General features: G+C 40.8%; 1 long non-coding RNA gene across 2 annotated transcripts in view; it reads left to right on the forward strand.

Moving 5' to 3' along the window:
* Window positions 1-12727: 12727 nt before the first annotated feature.
* The window catches only part of LOC133378321 (uncharacterized), a 62932-nt gene continuing 51842 nt past the window's right edge, over window positions 12728-23817 (forward strand). For both annotated transcript variants that reach the window (XR_009760950.1, XR_009760951.1), the window contains exon 1: window positions 12728-13050. This is a non-coding gene — a long non-coding RNA (uncharacterized LOC133378321). The remainder of the gene's footprint in view (window positions 13051-23817) is intronic.

Genomic DNA, 23817 nt, shown 5'->3' on the forward strand with positions numbered 1-23817 from the left:
TGGACCGCGAAAAAGACAAACCAGAACTATCATTAGAAGCTAAAATGATGACTTCCGGGAAGGGTGATTCGCTTGTGCTGCCTCTGAGACAAGCTCTTGTCTCAGAAGAAGCTTTTTCAGCTTTAATCAGTCAGAATGTTTTTTTTTGACTGGTTAAGATTTTCTCCCAGTCAGGGAGAAACGTGAGATTAACCACAAAGCCTGTTTTTGTTGGGGGGACTGGATTTCATTAATTTATGAGAGAAGGTTCAGCCAGCAATGCCGGACGGACTTCCATCAAAGCTCTTGCTGATTAAGCGACACGTTTATCTTTTCTTCAAAGAAAAACGAACTAACAGGCAAGCATCCTTCTTTCCATTTTTTTTTACTTGGTTTAAATTGTTGCACCAAAAAGAGATTTGTCAATGAATCAGCTATAAAGAACTGGGTGAGTTAAAAATTTCTCTTTCACTCACGAAACTAAGGAGGAAAGAAATAGAAAAAAGCTTATCTTTGTTTTTATTGCAAAAAGCGGGCCTGGAAGTGCATTCTAAAGATATTAACGGAAGAGGGATTTTTATTTCGAGGAGGGGAAAAAATAAACAAATTTGATTTATGAACTTTGGAGTATTATGTCTGGAACTATTTTTTTTTGGTCTATTTCATTTTGACGAATCTGCTTACTCACCACGCCACTAACTGTTTGAAGCTGGGAACTAAACTTGTTTTGTTTTCCTGAATATATAAGAGATAAGACAGGCTGTATTGATGTCTGCAAGCCTGAAACATTAACCCAATTGTGGTTGAAATAATTTTTTGTTTTTGTGGTTTTAAGAATGACAACCAGGAAAGTGACTGAGACCATGAAAGAAATTATGTTTCAGAAAATAATGAGTGAGATTGAGATAATGAAACAAACCCTGAGACAGGGCAGACAGGAGATGAAAATTGAACTTAGCAAAATGATGCAGGAGTTTAAAAAAATAGGGGATTCTGTGAAAGAGGATTTTGATGGGATTAGAGATGAGAAAAGAAAAATTAAAGGGAAGATACAAGCCATGGAGACTGGAACAAATGAGGAATTGGAAAAAGATCTGGAGTTTACGGATGTTAGAAATAAAGTTTACTGTTTGGAATTCAACGTTGTCTCTGAAGAAACTAATGAAGATATTAGTGATAAAGTTATCAACGTCTTAGATAATTTTCTTGACTGGAATGATGTGATGGAGCTTGACATAGAAAAAATCTATGGAATTAATTACAAATATGTGACAATGGAAAAACTCTTAAGAGATGAGCCAGTGCATTTTGTAAAAAAGAAGAGCAGAGAAGTGACTTTACAACAATATTTCGGCAACATATTCAGAATTGATGGCAAGGACATATTTGTGAAGGGGGAAATTCCCATCAGACTCTTGTTATATGACTATACCTATGACAGCAAGATCATCATGAGATACTGATAATGGATGAGTGGATACTGAAACCACTGGATTTAACAGGACTATTGAAGATGGAAGATGGAATTAATATTGATAATGGAAGAATGGTTATGGAAATTATTGGACCTAATAGATTCGACGAGATGGATTAATCGATATGTTTATTTGGATTCTGGCTATGACAACAAGATTATTATGGGATACTGATAATGGAAGAATGGCTACTGAAATTACTGGATTTAACAGGATTATTGAAGATGGAAGATGGAATTAATATAGATAATGGAAGAATGGCTATTGAAATTACTGGACCTAACAGATTTGAATCAGATGGATTAAGCGACATGTTTATTTGGAGAAAAATTGAAAGATATATCTCTCAAAGAATTGAAATCTCTTTTGGACTTTTTGTGAAAAGAATAAAGTAATGTTTATGAGATTTGATGATTAATTAAGATAATTACTGGAGGAAAGTGATTTTGTAATATAATTTTAGAGACAGGATTGTTATATATTGTAGACCTATGGTTGATCTGCGACAAATGGGAAGTCAACATTTTATTTTTTTTGTATAATTGTTTTTGTTTTGTGTTGTTTTTTGTTTTTGAAAATTTGAATAAAAATTAATAATAAAAAAAGAAGCTAAAATGATGAAACTGAGGTTATCATACTTTGGACACATAATAAGACATGATTTACTAGAAAAGACAATAATGCTGGGAAAAACAGAAGGGAGTAGAAAAAGAGGGCCAAACAAGAGACGGATTGATTCCATAAAGGAAGCCACAGGCCTGAACTTACAAGATCTGAACAGGGTGGTTCATGACAGATGCTCTTGGAGGTCACTGATTCATAGGGTCCCCATAAGTCATAATTGACTGGAAGGCAACAACAACAATGGCAAGGGGCTAGTCAAATCGGATGAAATATGGAATAAGGAAAAGAGATGTGAAGTTGTTACGATCAAGAAGATAGACTTAAACCAGGTGACTTCCTAAAAGAGACATCTTTTGTCTAGTGAAGGAATGAACAAGTGAAATAACCCATTCCTTTCCAATATGGAAACTCAGCTAGATGTTCCTCCTAATCCATTCTCTTTCTGATCTTGAAACGTACATGAGAACTGTAGTGCAGGATTGGGTCCTGGCAGCTTGTGTTGCAGTTCTCTCTAGCAGAGGAGTGTGGTTTTGTTCCACAAAGATTTGTGATGCAAATCTGTAACATTATAGTGTTGAACTGCCACGGCCTTGGGTCATGTCAATATGGTGGTAGCTCTTTACAATAAAGATCTTATTGAGGTGAGTAGGAAAGCCTGTCTAACTTGTATTATTTTACTCAGCTACATCTCCTTTCTGCATTTTGGGTTGAACTGGTTCCAACCCTAATGTGCTGCTGAGCTGTTGCCAGTGTGCTTTTTATGAAGCAATGGTCTTAGAAAGTAAAACCTGAGTCTTTAATGTGGCCTCTCCTACCTGTTTTAATACTGGTGAGAATAATCTTATATTTCACCAAACCTATGTGTATTTAGTTTCTGGCTTCCTGGATAATTGCGGGTTCCTATTAAAAAGACTTGAACAATCCTTGCTATAGAAAAACAGCTCTAAAGACCTTCTCTGTTTGGAATTAAAGGTGAAGGTGTTAAACCCAGACAATAAAACTCAGATCAAAGTAGCCAACAGAAGGGGGGGCACAAGAAGAGCAGATTGTCCTTTCGACTCCATCACATCACAGAAGGTGCCACCTCTCTCTTTCTGTAATTGAATTTCATGAAAGAAGCAAAGCTATTCTTTCCAAAAGTAATTCAATCGGGCTCCTGGCTGGATCGACCAGGAGAGCACCTGCTTTGTTTGCTTTAGAGTTTGGGCAACAGACCCTCATGGCCTGATGGGGGTTGGTTAATCCATAAGCCCAGTTTGTGGGGGCAGCAACAACACCTGTTGCCCAAGTGAGCTGTTAGCCTGGTTAATGGTCCTAATATTAGGCAGGCTTTGGAGTCTGTAACTTTGCTGTGAAGAACATTTGTCCTTCCAACTGTGTCAGTTACAGAGGAGTTGGATAACATGAGAGCATCAATGTCAAAAATGCTGTATTGTAGGGCCATAAACTTGTTCACATGAAAAAAAGCATCTGTTCATTCACTGGAATTGTTGATGGAAACTACTCTCCAATATGCCTCTCACTTTCGTTTGAGTCTAATTACAAGATTGCACCCTACAACCAGGGACCAAGTATGGGGAGCTGCCTGAAACCATGCTTACGCAAATGCATTTTCCTGAATCAATAAGATTTGTCAAGATCCTGCCACATGTTTGACCCAGCCCAGAAAAATGATGTTTGAGCACTGTACACCAGAAAAACAGAAGAAATATTTTAATATGCACATGACTTGTCATGTACAAAAAATATTATTTCCTTGGAAGACCCACCTGTAATTTAAAGGGCAACTGGTGGGAATCCTGTTAGTTTACACAAGTGCTTCTGTTCTTCTTAACTGTGGCTATCTGGAACTCATGTCCTGCTTGCTCTTCCTAGCATTCTTAATTTATACAATTTATACTATCCCCATTCAATGTATTTTCAAAAGTGATGGCTGCTCTGTGAGCAGGACACAGCCCCGTTCACTAAACCTCTGCTACAGCTAGTGGCATTTGGCCCATTAGATTCAGGACAAACATTATTAGCTAGGCTGGGAAAAACCTGAATATTTTATCAGAGCCATTCTATGCGTACTGGATGCATGCAGGATTACAATTCCCACCTTACAGTTCAATAGGGAAGGGGAAATTCAATATAGGAATAGTGGGGTATTTAATCTTGTCCACATTTCCAAATGAAACAAACATAATTTTTTGTGCTTTTTTTTTTTAAGGGATGAAACAGACTTATGATTGAATACATCTTTAAAAAGGCATGGACTGGAAATAGGCTAATTTGACCATCCCTAATCCAACATAGTTCCTACTCAGAAGATTGTGGTTACATAGGCCTCTTGCGTGTGGTACAGTGCTGGTGAAGTATAGAAATGCCATAGAATGTGGTAATGAGCAAAGAATACCATTTCCTGAGGATCAAAGTTTGCATTTAAAATAAAAAGCAGGTATGCATAACTTCAAAGATGTAATTGAAGGTATGGGTAATGCATTCTGAAATCTCAGAAGCCACACACCTATCTTTTTTGCCTGTTCTCTCCAGGAGACAAAACACACACGGAGAGACTCCCTTTCTAAGTTTCCAGAGTGGTAGATTTATTTTATATAAAAATTTATATCTTGCCCTTCTAGCCCTTATGCACTACTGCAGCAATAACAACAAAGCATATTGGATTTATTGTAGCTTATGCTTTGTAGACTTGAGTCCATTAGCTGCATGAAGTGTTATCTCAGTTGGCAGGTATATATATTTTTTCACAGACTTTCATTGCCATTTAGTCCCATGCCCCCCATACACACACCACTCCATGACAGCCAAGCAAACGCTTTTGGACGAACTGTTTGGGAAGCACTGTTGTGTACCATCAGCTAGCAGCCAAAGCCACAGAAGCAAAAGCACTTCCCATGAAAAACAACAACCCTAAGGCTATTTTGTGTTGTTTTTTAGATTTTAGGGTCTACTTTGCAGTGTTAGTGCCACAAATGAATCCATGACAAAATATGTTGATGAAAAACTATACCATTTTTAAGAGCTTGTGTCATCACTCTTGTGTGGATAGTGTCATTATATAGCGTAGTCACAAGATGGCACTGGATTTAGTTATATCTGGGCTTCTGCTGGGAGGAAGGGCGGGATATAAATCAAATAATAAATAAATAAATAAATAAATAAATATCTGGGTCGTCAGGAGTTTCCTGTTGCGGTTCTGTCTTATTTAAAAGACAATGGAGTTTCTTGTCTAGCTTTCTGACTGGTGTGTCCCATGACCATTCTAGTGCTCTCGAGCATGATTAAGAAATAGAATCCCAGCAATCCCTGAACATATAGGGCTCAATTGAAAATGGTTCCCATTGAGTTCTATGGAACAAATTGATTTGGTATGTAATGGAGATAGGTAGCAAAACCTGTGGCTGGGAACACCAGGGATGAGAAAAGGGCCACATTCACACCAGACATTTATCCCACCATTATTCCACTTTAAAAAGTCATGCCTTCCTCCAAAGAATTCTGGGAAGGGTAGTTTGTGAAGAGTGTTGAGAGTTATTAGGAGACTCCTAGTCTCCTCACAGATTACCAAAGAGGCTGCCAGATTTGATGGGTCTCTGGGCAATATAACCTGCAGGCCCTCCATTATATTCTCCCCTCTATCAGCTTGCCTAGAGATATGAAGGCCAGGGAAAAAATGGGGGGGGGGGACAACCACCAGGTTTTTTTCCATTCCCCCCCTCCTGAACGTTTCCATTTTGCCAGACCTTCACATCTCTAACCTTGCCCATTCATTCCATTCCACTGCCTGGTAAATGAGTAAAAGAGGCAGTTGTAAGACCTTTGTTGAAAAAGCCCTCCCTGGATCCCTGTATAATGGGTAATTATCAGCCAGTCTCCAACATTCCATTTCTGGGTAAGGTAATAGAGCGTGTGGTGGCTGCCCAGCTCCAGAGATTCTTGGATGAAATGGATTATCTTGACCCATTTCAGTCTGGTTTCAGGCCCAGCTACGGGACAGAGACGGCTTTGGTCGCCTTGGTGGATGACTTACGCAGAGAGCTGGACAGGGGGAGTGTGTCCCTGTTGATTCTACTGGACCTCTCAGCAGTTTCGATACCATCGACCATGGTATCCTTCTGGGCCGCCTTGCTGGGATGGGACTTGGGGGCACTGTGTTGCGGTGGCTCGGCTCCTTCCTGGAGGTACGAACCCAGAAGGTGGTGCTGGGGGATTCCTGTTCGACTCCTTGGCCGTTGACATATGGGGTCCCTCAGGGCTCAGTTTTGTCCCCCATGTTATTTAACATCTACATGAAACCACTGGGTGAGGTCATCCGGGGGTTTGGGGTTCGGTGTCATCAGTATGCGGATGACACCCAGCTCTATTTCTCCTTTCCACCTAAAGCCAAGGAAGCTGTACTGGTCCTGAACCAATGCCTGGCATCAGTGATGGACTGGATGAGGGCGAACAAATTGAAATTAAATCCAGACAAGACAGAGGTGCTCCTGGTTAGTCGAAAGGCAAATCAGGGAATAGGGATTCAGCCTGTGCTGGATGGGGTTACACTCCCCCTGAAGACACAGGTTCGCAGTTTGGGTGTGCTCCTGGACTCAGCTTTGAACTTGGAGGCCCAGGTCTCTGCAGTGGCCAGGAGTGCTTTTGCCCAGTTAAGACTGGTGCGCCAGCTGCGCCCATTCCTGGAGACGCCTGATTTGACTACAGTGATGCATGCCTTAGTTACATCCCGTTTACATTACTGTAACGCGCTCTACATGGGGCTGCCTTTGAAGATTGTTCGGAAACTTAAACTGGTACAAAGAGCTGCAGCCAGAGTGCTAACTGGGGCTGGTTACAGGGACCATACAACCCCCTTGTTGCGACAGCTCCACTGGCTGCCAGTTTGTTTCCAGTCACAATTCAAAGTGCTGGTTTTGACCTATAAAGCTCTATACGGCCCAGGTCCAGGCTATTTGTCAGACCGTATCTCTCCATATGAGCCTGCCCGGGCATTGAGATCCTCAGGAGAGGCCCTTCTCTCAGTCCCAACACCTTCGCAAGCGCGATTGGTGGGGACACGAGATAGGGCCTTCTCGGTGGCTGCCCCCAGGTTCTGGAACTCTCTTTCTAGGGAAGCATGAATGGCCCCTTCCTTGCTATCCTTCCATCGGCAGGCAAAGACTTTTTTATTCCAACAGGCTTTTGGACTAGAAGATGTTTAAGATAGGGCCTCATAAGGTCTGTTGTATTGTTCTGTGGTCCTATTCTTAATGTTTTAAATTGTCTTAGTATCTTAAGTGTATGTTTATGGTTTTAATGTCATGAATAGTTTAATTCTATTTTAATTGTATATTTTTGTATGTTTTTTTACCTATGTGTAGCTTTTTATTTGTAAGCCGCCCTGAGTTCCAGTTTTGGAAAAAGGGCGGGGTAAAATAAAGATTTATTGTTATTATTATTAAATGGGGGGAGTGGGTGAGAACACATATGGCTCTGTTTTTCAAAAAAGAAAAGAAAAAGGGGCTCATCTCCCCCCACACCAAGTGGGAAGGGAAGGAGTGGGGCCCCTTTTTCAAAACACTCCAGTGTGTCTGACAACCTCTGTAAAAAAAAACCCTGAAGAAATAGAAAAGGACCCTACCCTGCCCCACCCCACCCCGCTCGCCTTCCTGCTGCCTGCTCAGTCTCTTCTCTTCTCCAGGGCAGCGGCAGCAATTGGTACATCTTTCCTCCCTCCCCTTTCTTTAACTTTTTACAGATGTGGGTGCATGCCTCTGGGAAAATGAAGATGGCAGGCACGACTGTCTAGATCCCTGGCATGCAGTAATGTAGACAGCAAAAGAAAGGAAAAAAGTGGGAAGATGTTGTTGTGGAAACTGCCATTATTTGGGGGGCCCTGGATTGCTGGGCCACATACCTGTGCCCTCTAGTCCAGCCCTAGTAGTGGTACTGTAGAGAAGAGAATAAGGTAGAAAGATTATGGGTTATCTAAGGCCATTCATTGGTTCGCCTCTTTTGAACCAGGGATGTCTTGGCTCAGACTTCAGTCTCATAACCACCACCTTTATTCTGGTTTTAAGATCAGATACTTTGTATCCAGGGAATAACTTCATATGTCTAGATTTTATAGGCCCGAGGCTTTGCTGAGTTAAGACTTCTGGAAGCCACAGCTTTTTTTCAAGGTATATTTCACTTACTTTGTACTTTGCCGCATGGAATTATTATTGGTCTCTCTGTTTTGAATGGTTGCCACAGAGTTACTGTGTAAATACAATTATCAGAAAGCACTCCGTTATAGAAGGTATACCACACATTTCCTTACGGCCACCTATTTATCACCAATCATATGACAGAGCAGGTGTTGCCTTCCTATACTCCAAAAGTGCTATCACAGTAAAAAGGTCACACAGTTTGAGAGATGTCTCCTCAGGATACCAAGTAAGTTGGTTATGTGTTTAGCCAATATGTTGCTGGCACAGTCAGATCCTTAATTACTATCTCTTTTAAATACATTTAAACACTGTGCAAATCAAAATGTAATTGCAGTGCTTCCATGAGACAAAATAAAAACACCTTTGCAACCCAAGTATTTCTGCCCGCAGGATATATACCAGCAAGAACATTGAGAAATGTGGATTTAATTCATATAATTGGCTTTCTGCATTGCTGCCATGATGTGCTCCTACTATTCTTTACATCAAAGCATTTTCACTTATCCTGAGTGCTTGTTGAGTAGGAAGAGGGTGGAGTTGGGTTCAGTGCCAAACCATAGCTGACCACATAGCTAGCTACAAGTCCTGTAGATATACAATTGTCTGCTCCCCCATCCTGAGCAGGTCTGACTCAGAACCTGGCATTATGACTGGCAAGCCAATCAGATCAGGATGACCTGGATTCAGAGTTTCTGATTCAAACTTTTAGAGTTTCTGAGCCTGCTCTCCCTGAGGAAATGTATTCCTCAACCCCAGAGGCAACCCCATGACAGCCTGACAACCCAGTCAAGAAGCCTGGAGGGAATCCTTAGAGTGCTACGCTCCAAAGTGGAGGCTTGCACCTTTAAAACCTTCCACTCCTCATAGAAAGGGTGAATCCTGGATGATGCAACCTGGAGTTGGAGGAGTAAAAGGCTGCAGTCAAGTCAGAGGTCATATCCACTCCATACATTTAAAGCACATGGCTCCCCCCCAAAATACTTGAAAGTGTAGATTTCCTCTCACAGAGCTACAATATAACTCAATAGATCAAATTTTATAACAACAAACATTTAAATAGAAGTATCTTCATGTATGAAATGGGCAAACAGAAAAATGATTGTATATGACTAACATGTAACAAATACCAAATGAAATTGAGGAAGTGAGATGGTTCTTTCTTCTCTTTATGTGTATGTATAATCAGTTTGTGTAACTGGTTTTCATGTGTTGTAAACTGCATAGAAGCCTATTTTGATACCAAGTGGTATACAGATTAATAAATTAAAAGAAAATTCAATATTATGTATTTATTTCCGTCTTCCTGTTCCAGCCACTCCATTCTATTCCCCCACCCAGTTGACAAGATCTCCCCTTCTGTGGGCTCATCTACACAGGGGCTTACTGTGTGTCTGGTGCTACTTGCCTCCCCTTTTAATTCGCATGGTTCACATGATGTTACTGGCAAACAGAATTCACATGGTTCACATGATGTTACTGGCAAAGCTATCACACAGTTTCCCCCCTGTAAATCTGTACTAACCCAATCCTCTGATAATCCTAAAAGGGAAGGAAAAAAGTCTTTGCTCCATATCTCTAGGGCTTGCAGAATCTTTGCTCCGAAACTTTTAGATGGGTATGTCAATTGTTCCCCTCTCCTCACCCACTCCCTTCTCCTCCCTTCTTTCATTTCATTTCCTGTGAAAAGAAACTTCCGCTGTTCTCTCCTAGTCTGCAAGCCTTTTTTATGTTGCTGCAAACGGTGTCTTTATTTTGTCCCCCCCCAACTTGTGCACAACACTTGTAAGCATAACACTACTCAAACAAAGATTTGTATTTCAGCTGTACTGTACCAGTGGAAATACAAATAATCACACTTCTAGGTTGTTGTTTTTAAATGAAACTTACTAGTAGAACAAACTGAGCATGCTCGGTTGCCAGATAACACCAGAGGGAGTGGAAATGTGAAATTAGAGGGTGTGGTCTTTAGGAAACTGCATGATTGATGCTTCCCCTCAAGTATGATTTGAAAACACCATGTTTACAGCTGGCATTGAACCCTTACTGTGGACAGTGCAAACAGAAAATGGAGATAAAAACAGCTTCTTTAGCACAAAGTTATGCTCCTGTGTGGATAAGCCCTTAGTCTCTCAACATTCCATGTTGAAGGCACTGGGTTTTTTTGGGGGGGGGGGTCTTCCCCTTAATCTTTTTCCCTACAGAATTTTTTTAAAAATGTACATACCTCAGGGTTATCCCAAGACTATCAGTACCTCTCTCTTGGTTGTGGATGGTGTGATTTTTGGTTACATAAGGACAAGCATGAAAAGATTTGAATCAGTATTAGCACAATGATACGTACCTGATCATCATATCTGAATCAGTGATAGTATTTTCTCAAAAGCTCAGTTTTTATGCTATAACTAGTGTTTGTGGGTGGAAAATCATTTCAGTGTTAGCTGCTTATGATTTGCTTCTATGCAGATAGATAAAGGAAGATGTCTTAAACAATGGAACCAATTCCACAACTCCATAAAATAAAGTCGCATAATGCTTTAGCTTTGTTCTTTTGAAAGCCACCCTTAACACCATTGTTCTTGATAATCACCTGTAGATCACTTTTAAAAAATGTTCAAAATTATTATGGTCTGTATTGGAATAACTGAGTAGATGAGGTAAGTTGTTATGATTCACATAGTGATGGAGTAAGCAAGTGTAACATCAGAGCTATGTGAATGCATCTCTGACATCTTAATGAGTGTGTCTGTGCAAGGAAAACAGATGCAGATGGACAGAAATAATAAACAAAAACTAAAAAGCCACAAATTTAGGGGGAAAGGCCATACGTGAGTCATAGAACACTTACACTGCGTGCAAAATGTCCCCAGTTCAATCCATGGCATTCTCTGATAGAACTGGGAAAGACTCCTCCCTGAAACCCTGAAGAGCCATTGTTAATCAGTATAGGATTTGGGGCTCCTTCAGATGTTCTTTTTATTGTGCATTTACGATGATTTTTGCTCATGATGCTGTTGGAGCAGCCATATACACTCCCACTTCCAATACTGTTGATGCCTGCAAATATTTTTGGGAGGTCACACTGCTTCATTTCCAATCAGTGCACGCACCAGAACTTCCTGCTGAAATCCTGTAACTTTTAATGAAACTTTATATTGTATTATACTGTATTGTATTGTATTGTATTGTATTAGTTGCACTACAGCCCTTCTGGAAAGCAATAATGTAGCAACATTGAGGGAGCACCTCAGAACAAACCAAAGCAGAATAAATCCACCACTAATGCGCTATTATGATGTCAATAATGTGTTGCAGAACACACCCAGTCTAGAGGGGCCCTGGGTAAAATGCAGGTTCCTGTTGGTGGGACGGCTGTAGCTAAGTGGTAGAAGACAAAAGGTTAAATCTCCAGGAGCTGCAGGTAGGGTTGAGAAAGACTCCCACCTGAAACCCTGGATCAGTATGGACAATACTTGGTTCTTTGGATCAGTGGTCTGACTTCATATAGGGAATCTTCCCATGTTTCAAAGGTTTTAGCCTTTCCTCCCATTTGGAGATGTGGCATGGGGGTAGAGGGTTTATCTTTTCTTTCCATGCTGCAGCTCTGATATAGATCACCCATCCTGTGGAGCTGACATTATGCTGCCTGTAAGCTTCCTGTCCATGGCTGATAGAACCTGGGGTGGCGGTGGTGCAGTGAGGATGGGATAACCCCCTCCTTTTCCTGTGCTCCAAATTGTGTGTATTCACACATCTCTGAAGTCCTGGATAGTTTGGCCCCCAGTGGGTCTGTGTCTGAGATTCTGAAGCTCGATACTCTGGATCCAGAAGCAGCATCTCATCCACTTTTATTGTTGTGGCAAGAGAGTTGAGAGCTGGAATTATTTCCACTGTTGTCACTTTCTTTTTGGAATGTCCTTTTGTTGTTTCAGCCTACAAGGTGTCACTTGTACTTAAATATAACATTGCCAGTTTCATTGAGATACCTCAAACAGGTTGGTCTTTGTGAGGAAAGGGAACCATTCTTAAATGAAAACAATGAGGGAATATCTGTGTCTGGCATAAACACAATCTGCAAAAAGAAAAGAAAAATCAATGCTTTGATCAGCTATAAAGAATAACAGCTGTGTTGAGAAGGTTTGTGGTGGTTAGCTGGCATTATCTCTTTTTGCAAAGGAAAGTACATTGTAAACCGGTAAAAATTAACTGCCAGGGCACAATGCTGTTTTTGTGACTTAGGAATTCAGATAAAGCTCTGCTTCTCTTGGCAAGCCGATGAAAAGAACAGAGTATTTGCATACAGGTGAGGTGAGGCTGTAGTCCAAGCCATTGCTAGGTATGCAAAGTACTTCCAGCTGTGAGTGCTATCTTTTAATTAAACTGGAGAGATTTCTACCTGAGCAAGTGGCAGAAGAGTGTGGGGGAGGGTTCAGAAACAGGCAATACCAAGAAAGGTCATTGGATGGCAGCAAAGCATTTGACACTTAAGGACCTTGCACACATGAGGGCATTCCAGCCATTGTTAATCAGCAGGCTGGAGGAGACTGCAGACCTGAAGTTACTTCCAACTTGCAAACTGACACACAACATAAAGAGTGAGTTTTGAACCAGGAGTTCTAAAACACAGTCACAATAAGCCTCTGTTAGTCAACAGTTTCAGCTCCTCCATCTCTGAAATGGAAAGCTGATGTCTCTATCACCAAAGAGGGTTTCTGTACCTTCAACAGCTGCTGGGACAGCAAAACCTGTTGAATTTCTGCCTGTCACACACAAGACTCCTGCAGGTAAAATGGTTGCAATTGATATCTATCTAACAGATAAGAACAACAACAAAATGTGGTTGATAATGCGCACACTTTTATTCCCCCAGTCAGACATGACAGGCAACAGGTCAAAGGAAGAGCAGGTGAAATTCAAAACCACACCCACAGCCTTAACTGTGTACAGAAGAGCGTTCACTAGTAGGCCTATACATGCCAAGCAGTGATTGAGTTAAGAGACTCAAGGCTCTTAAATCTATTCATATGACTGAAATCATCAAAGTATCTTTAATAGCAAATGCTGCATAAGGACAATTCTAATTTATCCAAAATTATTTTTGACCCTGTAGTGTTTAAATTCTAAGGTCTTCTCTACTCAGTCCTTCTTAATATTTTGCTGCTTAGCTTTAGGGTGCTCAACCCTTGTGATATTAAAAGTATCTAACCCAGTAGGAGTCAGAGGTGAGGAGTGAATTCTTTGTCTGCCTTGGTTTACTGTGACATCACAGCAGGTCAGCCAATGGCATTAAAAGAGCTGGGATGAGTGGAGTTCTCAGGAGTAAGGACAAGATTTTATGGGTGGCTAAAAACATAGCACATTATACTAACAGGCCCACTTCTAGATATTATATAATGCTGTAAGTTTCCATTTGACTTGCAAGCAGAGACGCGGCAGAGCTTACAAATGAAGAGCAAGATTAGACATGGAACAGTTTAGATAAGGTGGGATATGCGTATTAATTCATTTCTGTATATGTTTAAGTCATAATCCCAAACAAGTATGTACATATTCCTGATGATTGTAATTAAAATAGGTATTCAAAATGCTATAAACAATAAGAGTTTGATTATGCCCCATAGATGGTTGTCAACCCATCTAGCAACTTAAAAATCTTACCTGCTTGCTCAGAGAAAGCTATGAAAAACAAACTGGCTTTTGCAATTTGGCACTGAATGCCCCTGGTTTAGGCTTTGGCAAAGGAAAGCTGGCGGAAATTTCCACAGCTTCATCTGTGAAAGTTCTTCTTTCCAAGCTGCTCTTTGATTGAAGGGGTTGTATGAACTTAGAGACAGCCTGGCGGTCTGTGAGGCAAAGATTCTTCCATGCATAAAATGGCATAAACTTCTGATCTCTCTCTCTCTTCTCCTCCCTCCTAATTGGCCAGACTCCTCAGGAACAAAATATCATATGCTCAGACTATTTACTGATCAGTGGCTTTTTTTAGTGGATTTCTCCTTTTCGGCAATGAAATAACCTAAAACGTTAGTATCTGAGTACATCAGTAGTTTTTTATGTTTAACAGAGTACAACTTCAACTGAATAACGGACCTAAAAATGACGATTGGCTCCCAGACTTCCGCTAATACTAACATACTATTTTCTTGGCTCAGTACTCACCTCCAGTCATTGATGTTGAAAAGCCACCAGTGAACATGGTTTGTGAAATGATATTCCATTAGTAGTCAACTAAAGCTTGCCCTAAATCCAGGTGTGTGTGTGTGTGTACACACTTGTGCATGCAAGGGAAATGTGGCTGCATTCAGACATGGGCCTTATTGCATTAGTTTAACAGATTAAAATGGCAGTGCTTCTATCCCAATTTCTAAAATTCCTTTCACACTGCACTACCTGTTGTGTTAAGGAACCGTGGCATTTTTAGCAGTTATACCGGCATTTCACACAACTGTCTTTCACGCTGCTGCAATGAACAGCATCTTGTTTTCATCCCTCACCCATTATGCACACACACACTGTAGTTTCCCCATAATTCACTGCACAAATTAGTGTCTGAACACAGGGGGTGTGTGGGAAAAGGAGGAAGGCAATGCTACTACCTGTGCCTACGCTGTAATACTGGCACACTTTTCGTCAGCCAAGAAAAATTGGTGTGTACTGAACAGGTGGGAACGCATTTCATACTGGGATGCTTGTCACATGAGCAGCTGAACCTAGCACAAAGCTCCCGCAATCTTCTGGGTTCCCAAGTTTGCAAATGGATTATTTCTGGTATTTTTTATCATGAACAGAAATCACTGGAATAACGGAATAAAGTGCAGTGTGAAAGCAACCTGAGATTACAGGTCACTTCTGTTTATAAGTGCAAATTTTCTGGAGAAATGTCTATAAGCCGGATGTGCTTAGCTAAAGGAAGGTTAGATTACTGTTGTTACATGACCAGACCCTTTCACAGTTTAGCCAATCACTTCTTCATTCATTTGGAAACATCAGGTAATTCAGGAACTTGCTTGAATTTCAAGATTCAGGGCACACAAGAGCTCATTCTCTAGGTAAATGTCTCCTGTCTAGCATTCCGATAAAACATGATGGTAGGAAACACTGGATTTATTCTGTAAGTTGAGGACAGGACATTGGCTTAGAATGACATATATTTTTCATCGAGCCAACAGAGTTGATTAATTTTAATAATGTTGCCTCTAATGTTTCATTATAATCTTATTTTAAGGAAATGTTTGAGCATTAAGCATTTTTTCCCACAGCACTAAAAACAATGTGCCTTTCCTTGCCAAATATTGCATTCGCACATATCCTCTTCATTTCTGCAGCTTGAAGGTAATGTTTGGAGGTTTTCCATCCTCTAGCTGCCAACTTGCCATCATAGATCATTATCAGGAGTCATTTGACTTAAGCATCTGATGTATAGGAAGGCGTGTTCCTGACTCTCTTGTAATTTTAGTTGTTGCCCACATTTTAGTGCCAAATACTACCTTGTCCAACACATTATAAGTTAGTGCACACTGAGTGGCATCCAACTAAAGTTTACTCAACAGGAGACCAACTAAAATAAATATGGACCTAAGTTGGCCATGCCTATTAATTTTAATGCGCCTACTCTTTGAGTGCAACAAACATTAGATACAACCCTTGTAGAAAGACACACATTGATCTATAAACATTTGGGAATTCACAGCAGACATGTTCCCAAGAAGCAGATAATCCTGGGGCTCCCCAGCATGGGTTGGTTGCAGCTTTGGAGATGTTTTTCTGTCCTTCTCATTACCTACTCCCCACAGGAAGCACCCATGTGACAAAGGTATCTACAGAGGAAAGCTAGTTTATTAACTCAAATGGCTTTGGGGTATATGGATCCTGATACTTTCTGGTACATGTGGAGTCTGATACATTTCTCCAACCTCCAACAGCCATAAACTGCATGTAGGCCAAAGCTCATACCTTACCTCCATCAATATCCAAAGTCACTGAGTAGCCCCTTTATTTGTTTGTATTTACCCAAATGTATTTGTTAATGTAAAATGATGTTGTAGAAGTATTTGCATTTTCTAAATCTAAGCTTTTGGGCCCAGTTAAGTAATGATAAGTATTCCACATCATTTGGACATGTCCTAGGGATGGACACACTGGTCACTTTTGCTTGTGTTAACGCCTAAGTCCATTTCATCCTGTTTCCACACCAATCTGTGTTTTTTTTATAAATTATTGCTGTATGTACCTATTTTTTCACAAAATGTACCTTTTTAGATACCTTTCACAGCTGAGAACTGTATTGCAAAATTCAAAGGCATGAGAAAGCTGAAGATTAACTGCATTTTGCCACGCTGATTTGGAAAGTGCAAACTGCCTTGGTGTCCCCGATAGATAATTTTTTTTTGTTGGGAAAGAGAGGAACACAACCCGGTTTATTCTCCTTGACCTCTTAGCAGCATTCGGTAGTATTACTGACCATAGTATTTTCCTAGAATGTCTTTGTGGACTGTGTGTCAGAGGGACTGCTTTGCAATGGCTCCCTTTCTATCTCCAGGGGTGGTTTTGGAAAGTGGCAATGGAGGCTTTTGCTTGGTTCTGTGGGAAATGACCCGCAAAACTGAAACTTCAATGGAAGTGCTACCCTGTTCACAATAGTTTGAATCCCTATTCCAGAAACCCATTCAGGAGCTCCTTGGCCTTGTCTGGATTAAGCAAAACCAACAGGGACATACTCCCTGTCTAGTTCCTTGTGGAGATCATTTGCCAAGGCAGCCAAAGCTGTCTCAGTGCCCAAAGCAGGCTTGAAGATGGACTGAAATGAGCATAGATTAGAGAAGGGCTATAATTTTGATTCAGTTTGAATTTGATAGATTTGATATGAAATGCACACATTCCTAAACAATATGAGAACTGAAATACAGCCATCCTTTGAAATTTGCACTTATATGAATTTTGCAATACAGTTTACCAACCAAACCTTGTTTACAAAAGTACACATTAGGGGAAGTGTGCATAATGAATGTATGAGTGAAATTAACATGCACAAATATGTTATATATTGAGAAATGGCTTGCAAAAAGGTGTACATGAGTCAAAACTGCCTACAAAATTGTGCTTATTAGGAGAAATGAGCACTAAAATGCTGGAGCATTTTCATGAGGATTTTTGTTTGGAAAAAAATGCAAATTGCTGCAGAAATGTGGAGAACAATTTAAGATGGGAAAAATGAGAAACAGAGAGAACTGAAATTGGCAGATCTCTCTATCCCTAGCCTACAGAGGCAATCTGTTTCATCTAAGAATGTCTATGTACTGAAATGAAGTAATCTATTATTCACCCAAGGTCAAAACACTGACTGTTTGAATCAAGGAACAGATTATGTACAAAGGTGTGTGGAGGCCACATTAACCAGGATAGAGCAACAACAGGTCACATGTGGTATACACCACGTTGCTCCCTTAACAAGCTGATGCATCTTAACCCTTTCACCGCATGGGATATTTCACAAAATATTTCAAGGGTGACTTTGGCCATTAACCTTACATATATTATTACCACCTCTGTTTCTTCATCCAGAATAACCCACCTTGTCCATATATTCTGGAAGCGTCTCAGTAATGGGTTCCTAAGCATTTTGTTTAATTTTACTTAAAAAAAAAAAAGTCAGAAGCAGTGTCTCAGGACCAGGAGCATTATATTTTCTCAAGTGAGCAGTAAAACACAGAACTAAAATTAGGATATTGTGTGCAGGGAGTAAAGTTTACACAGTGATAAAACCAGTAGCCGGTATTAATGCTGATCTAACCAAACTTTTAATGGTGAGTTGGATCCAGACCTTTGGAACATTCCTTAGCTCCCTACCTGATGTAGGAAGAATCACTTCAAAAATGAGCATATAAATTAACCAGCATTGCTAGCCCTTTACAACACTGCTTTACTTTTGCGTCAAGGCACAATTGCTATTTTAATTTTTTATCTAATTAATGGGGGACTTTTATTGGCTTTCCCAGACTTGTCCTGTCATTGCTTGGTGTGTATATTGAAATAATTGTATAAATGCTGGAAACTTCATTAAATTCTCAGACTTAAGCTCAGTACGTAAACCCAGCAGTGTTAATAAGTAGTGTGATGTCATGTCATAAAAATACAGCTTCTGGTTTTTAAACCTGTTGAAGAGTATTTCTAATACAAAATAATAAATGGTTGGGCTTTTTTAGTTTCATGTTTTTAAATTTTATCCTATTTTTAATTTAGCTCTTGGCAGAGCAGTTCTCTTTCTTTTTCTGTGATTCTGTATATTGGTACAGAAGTAAAATAGGAAACTGCCTGTTGATGAGTGAGACCATCAATCCATCTAACTCAACAGTACCGACATTAGTGCTGTGGGCAAACAGCCTCTTTGACATTCACTACCTTATCTGCGGGGTGGGCAGAGGAATTGACATCAACTGTAGTGGCAGCTTGACCAGCATTTTGCATCCTCCACAATGCCCCAGATCTAGCAGTGCTCTGGGACTCTGTGTGTGTGAGTGATGGGAGCCATCACAAAAAATGGTGGAGGATATACAAATAATTTTTTTAAGAGTGGACCTTTTTTTGCTAAGGAGATGAGAAGAAGAAAACTCAAAAATATTCTCAGGAAAATGCCTTTTCAAAATTTTTGGCTCAGTGCTAACCTATGCTGTCTGGCAATGACTCTAAAAGGTTTCTGAAGCCTTTTTCAGTTCTACCTGGAATTGAATCTGGGATCTCCTGCACATAATGCATGTGTTCTACCACTGCCCTATGGCACCCCCCAAAGCATGGCTTGGTGCTATGTAATCAAACAAAATATGTTTTGGATCACTAGGTGGAGAAGGGTGTGGCTCCTCAATATGCAGAAGTTAGCTGTTATACTGCCCTAAAGTATGTTCTCTCCTGGGTAAATCCTATCAATTAGACTCCCCCCCCGCTTTCTTCTTCTTCTTCTTCTTCTTCTTCTTCTTCTTCTTCTTCACCTTCACCTTCTTCTTCTTCACCTTCTTCTTCACCTTCTTCACCTTCTTCACATTTGTATACCGCCCCATAGCCGAAGCTCTCTAGGCAGTTTACAACAATTAAAAACATTAAAAACAAATACAGGCATACCCCACTTAACGTTGCTTCACTTAACGTTGCCTCGCTATAACGTACATGCTCCATACGTCCCCATACCCCGCTTAACGTTCGTGCGCTTCGCAATAACGTACATTTTATTGGCATGACGCTGCTGCCATCTAGTGGTGATTGCGTGCAGTACAACTGAAGACAATTGCTTCACTTAAAGTAGATTTTCGCTTAAAGTATACTCTCCGGTTCCATTGCGAACGTTAAAGCGGGCTATGCCTGTATACAAATTTAAAAACACTTTAAAAAAAAACAATTTAAAAACACATGCTAAAATGCCTGGGAGAAGAGGAAAATCTTGACTTATTTGTTCAATAATTTAACCCCAAAACTCTAGAATAAAATTTTAATTTAAAACTTTCTCCCTATTTTTGAACAACTGAAGATGCCCTAATAACAAAACAGCACAAGCTCTATCAGTTTTGCATGCTCAAAAGATCTCATGGAAATATAATTTTTGGCATTTGAAGTTTCCCAAAAGCATCTGAATTGCAGAATGCTGTTTATGCAAGCAAAAGACAGGACTGCTTGCTTCATTTAATAACATGCTTGCTTTAGTTTGGGGAGGCACATTGCTTGAGATGTTCTCCAAGAGTACCAGCACATCTTAGTCTAGACCTGTTTCACCTGATTATTGCTATTCTTGGCCTTTTCCCTAGATCAGGATGAATCAGCTGAATTTGTGACTGAGCTTGGTAGTGGCTGGTTTCTTGTTTTTTTTTTTAAAAGAAAAATGGGTGGGGTATGGTCTCCAAAGCCACCCCCCCAATACAATATTAACAAATGGAGCACATATTTGACTTTCTTTTTCTTTCTTCCATTCATTCATTCTTGGAAAAAGTTAAAGTGAAAATAGTGTCCCAAGGACACAGCATCTGATAGGCTATCAGGGGAGCCTGACTGCATGACAGATCCACAGGCTGTCAGCACAACAGCTGAGCCGGTTGCCAAGAAGGTAAGATGCCAAATACCAGGTGAACCTCTTTGCCAGCTTAGCACCTCAAAGCCATGTGATTGCTGCCTGGCAAAGAGTTGCTTTTATGCGCCAGCAGGAATGGAAAAACAAGCATGCTGCCTTAATGTGTCTCCTCAAGCAAGATGATGATTTACATGGAGAATTTAAAATGCCGAGTTAGGCATTTTGCAATTTGGCATTTGCTATGGATTTTCAGTCACTGTGCTATGGGCTGAGGCTACACGCCACTGCAGTAAAATGCTCAGGTGCTTCCAGCTTAGATTTCACAAGCAGCAGATGAGGTGCTACAACTTTGCACTGTACATGCAACCTGAGGGCCAAACTGCATATTGTATAGGAGATCAGTGACCGACTCTCCTGCAGTCTTTCATTCTTTACTTTTGCCTTAATCCAGCTGTAGGGAGCTTGGAATATCATCAGAGCAGGGCTGCTGATGGTGGTGGGGGCTTAACACTTCCCTCTCTTATTGTTTTTCTAGGGGAGGGGCCTTAGCACATCTACTTGGCATGTAGATGGTCTCTGGTTCAATTTCCACCCACGACTGACAGAGACTCCTGCCTGAAACTCTTTGTCAGTGTAAACAATACAGCTAGATGGGCCAATGGTCTGCCTTCGTATAAGGCAATTTTTCTATGTTCCCTGATCTATATCACTACCTCAAAGCTGTTGTAAGGGGCCAAATCAGGTGAATCTCTCCCCCTCTAGGGCTCACATGCCGTGTTGGAATTAAAGGGAACTGGAGGGGGCATGTTCTGCCCCCTAACTATTAGTTTTAGAAGGCTGCAAGGAAACCATGATTTGGCTAAAATTTGTGAAAGGGAAGAGCTGGAGCTATTAAAGTCGCCTAACACTCCCTCCATAATTTGAGCACTCTTAGTTGCCGCTGTTTGGGTGGGGCACATGCATAGGAGAAACCTGTGTGAAGTGGTTGTTGTTAAACCACCTCTTTCCCTGCACCATTGCCCCCATGGGCATCAGCGGGGGGAGCAAGGGGGGCAGTGGACCCTCCCGATGAACCATAATCCTCAGATTCCCGGGTTTCTTTTCTTTTCTTTTTAAAATAGTAGGTTTCTAGCGTTTGCAGAACCTCAGATATGAGGTAAAATGCGCAATCACTTTTTCCTTTGGATGACTTTAAAAGAGGATTCAAGAGATTCATGGAGGAGAGGGCTATCAATGGCACAAGCCACAATGACTATATCCTACCTCCACCGTTAGAAGCAGTATGCCTCTGACTACCAGTTGCTGGAATTGCAGGTGAGGAGAGTGCTGTTGTGTCCTGGTCCTTCTTGTGGGCTTCCCAGGAGCATCTGGTTGGCCACTGTGAGAACAGAATGCTAGACTGGATGGGCCATTGGCACAGTCCAGCAGGGCTCTTCTTATATCACTATACAAGGAAAACTACATACTGTAATGAAAGTGTCAGACACACCTCAGTGAGGAGGGAATTCCACAGCCTAGGGCAGTGGTTCTCAAACTTTTTTGGTTTGCGGCGCACTGTAAAACATAAAAAGTTTCTGGCGCACTTCATGTACAAAATTAAAAATGTATTAATATATTTTAAACTATGAATAAAAATAACTTAAATACAAATGGGTTTCTTCTCATTTTTAAAATATATTTTCATAATATTTGTGGCACACCTAGTCACCTCTTGCGGAGCACCGTTTGAGAATCACTGGCCTAGGGGCTGCCATAGAGATTGCCCTCTTGCAGGCCACACCCTGCACTTCTGAGGGTTGTGGAACTACCAAGAGGGCCCCCTCTGTCATCTTAACACCCAGTTGGGTCCTTGGGGAAAAATGTGGTCTTTCAGGAGCAGCCCATATAGTGGGCTGTTTTCTGGTTGAAATTAAGCCGGTGCCAGGATAGTTATCTCATATCTGTGTGGATATGAAATTCCAAGTGACTTGCGATGTTACCAGATTACTTAACCCAGAGTCAGAAGTTTCCTGTGCTGTTCTGTTCTTGTTGGAGAAAGACAATAAATTTCTTATCTAACTGGTGCATCCTCTAAGTCTTCCATGAGGACTAGATTGCAACTCACAGTTTTTGGCATGGTCATCTTTCTTTGTGACCTAATCAGGACCCTGAGCAGCTCCCAGTAGGTCCTGCTAGCTTAGTTTTGGAAGATGTTGTTTCAGCAAATGCTTAGAGTCATCTAAATCCTTCCTGGTCTTCCAGAGGCCCCACCCCTCTGGGAGAGCTGTCTGCAATATTTAAAGGGCCAGTAGGTTGTTCTGCATTCCCATGCAGAGCAGAAGAAGCCACTGGGAATGATCTTCAGATTCCAAGGATGATTGAAGAGCCACATCCTCAGGTTGGGACACTGTAGAAAAGAAAAAGGAATGCTGAAAGCCCTCTCTCAAGTGTGATGATAGTGCATCAGCCACATCAGAGTCCTCAGGCCAACGCTGGGACCCTGAGGCAGGGGACACGGCAGGCTCTGCTGTTCTGCCCTTTCCCTGCTCAGATGAGAGGAAAATAGAGGAATGTGAAGGAGGAGAAGCTACAGTGGTATGACTGAACCTGGCTTGCACATCCAGCAAGGAACTTGGTGCAAATGTTAGCTTGGGTACTCTCTGCCTTGGCTGCTCCCCCCTCCCACAATTTCCTGCTCACACTTCTTTCAGTATACTGATTTCTTTCCATAAAACACTGGGTGGTGTGATGTCTGCAAGAGGGTGTGGTTGGAATTCCAGGTGTATTATGTGTGTGTGTGCTCAGATATTAGTAAAAAACCCTCAACCCTGAGTAAATGTCGTTATTGCTTATGATGAAATTGCATTTTTAACAGGTGTTTAAGATTTGAGTTGGTGATAAATGGTGATTCGACCAAAAATTCATGAAACTGACCAAGTAATTCAAGGAGAAATTGTTCTGTTTCCCTGATTCACTTTGCTGATTCATTAGCATGTTAAATTGGGAGTTAGTGCCATTCAACTCAATGGGGCTTAACTCCTGATGAGACATAGATAGGATTGCACTGTTAATCTCTGATTCAGCCCTACCCCCATAAGATTCGGCAGCAGATGCCTTTTAAACCTTTGGATCTGCTTTTGAATAAAGCATTTTGGAAGTTGTGCTGAACATCATCATAATCTTCATTATTATATTATTATTTAGATTTATTTGTCACTTACTACAAATTTTTTGTCTCAGAGTGACTGAGTATTTTTTAAAAGCATCTAATATAACATTTAAAATACATCAGAGGTTTAAAAAGTATTATTAACTAAAAGTGCTCATTCTTATATATTTTTCCATTTTGTAAAAAAAGAAGAAGATAAATTAAAACTACCTGGTTCAGAATAAGTGAAATGGCTTTGCAATGCTCATTCCCATCTTGAGCCAACCCTAATTTAGTTACTTGTGTAATCAAGAAAAACAAACATGAACTGTTTGACAGAATAGTGGATCGATCTCCAAACATGGTCACATAAAA

Source organism: Rhineura floridana, chromosome 2 (genome assembly GCF_030035675.1).
Source record: "Rhineura floridana isolate rRhiFlo1 chromosome 2, rRhiFlo1.hap2, whole genome shotgun sequence".
Taxonomy (NCBI): Eukaryota; Metazoa; Chordata; class Lepidosauria; order Squamata; family Rhineuridae; genus Rhineura; species Rhineura floridana.